This window comes from Colobus angolensis, unplaced genomic scaffold, assembly GCF_000951035.1.
Source record: "Colobus angolensis palliatus isolate OR3802 unplaced genomic scaffold, Cang.pa_1.0 Scaffold118, whole genome shotgun sequence".
Classification (NCBI taxonomy): domain Eukaryota; kingdom Metazoa; phylum Chordata; class Mammalia; order Primates; family Cercopithecidae; genus Colobus; species Colobus angolensis.
In genome coordinates this window covers 6,836,226-6,837,436 of record NW_012112919.1, presented here as the reverse complement: position 1 = coordinate 6,837,436, position 1,211 = coordinate 6,836,226, and the positions used below count along the sequence as shown (strand labels likewise).

At 44.9% G+C, this 1,211-nt stretch overlaps 1 pseudogene; it reads left to right on the top strand.

The window, feature by feature from the left end:
- Positions 1 to 5: 5 nt before the first annotated feature.
- Positions 6 to 837, top strand: LOC105500274 (annotated as a pseudogene).
- The last annotated feature ends 374 nt before the right edge of the window (positions 838 to 1,211 follow it).

Genomic DNA, 1,211 nt, shown 5'->3' with positions numbered 1-1,211 from the left:
AAATTAAAGAGAAGGGTGTCCTCAAGTTCCTTGCAGCAGAAAGCTACTTAGGTAGCACCAACCTTGACTTCCAAATGGAACAGCACATCTATAAAAGGAAAAGTGATGGCATCGACATCATAAATCTGGAGAAACTTCTGCTGGCAGCTTGTGCCATTGAAAACCCCGCTGATGTCAGCATCATATCCTCCAGGAATACTACCTGGTTGGCTGTGCTGAAGTTGTTGCTGCCGTTGGAGCCACTCCTGTTGCTGGCTGTTTCATTCTAGGAACTTTCACTAACCAGATCCAGACAACCTTCTGGGGGCCATGTCTTCTGGTGGTTACTGGTCCCAGAGCTGACCAGTGGCCTCCTGCATAGGCCTTTTATGTTAACCTGCCTACCATAGCTGTGTAACAGATTCTCCTCTGTACTGTATGGACATTGCCATTAAATACAACAAGAGAGCTCATTCAGTGGGTCTGATGTGGAGGCTGGCCTGGGAAGGTCTGAGCATGCATGACACCATCTCCATTGAACACCCAAGGGAGGTTATACCTGATCTCTACTTTTTTAGAGATCCTGAAGCTATTGAGAAGGAAGGTTGATAAGGAAGAGCTGCTGAAAAAGCTGTGATCAAGAAGGAATTTCAGGGTAAATAGACTGCTCCCCCTCCTGAATTCACTGCTACTCAGCCTGAAGTTGTGCACTAGTCTGAAGGCATGCAGGTGCCCTCTGTGCCTATTTAGCAGGTTCCTACTGAAGAGTGGAGTGCTCAGCCTGCCGCGGAAGACTGGTCTGCAGCGCCCACTGCTCAGGCCACTAAATGGGTAGGAACAACCACTGAGTGGGTTTAAGCTACTCTTCTATAGTCTCTTAAGCAATGTGGAAATAAGGTTGATGGAAAATAAACATCAGTTTTCTAAAATAAATAAATAATTAAAACCTTATAAATCCATCCAGTTTCAGTCAGCTTTTGACCCACAAGATTTTCACAAACCTTTTATAATCTCTTATACCTTTTTTCTCTATTCTCTTTCTCTTCCCAACTTTCTACATTCATTTAATGTTATTGATATCTTTTTTCTTCATTTAAAAGCAACCTTTAAGGCGGGGCACAGTGGCTCATGCCTGTAATCCCAGCACTTTGGGAGGCCGAGGCAGGCAGATCACTTGAAGTCAGGAGTTCAAGACCAGCCTGGCCAATGTGGTAAAACCCCATCTCTGCCAA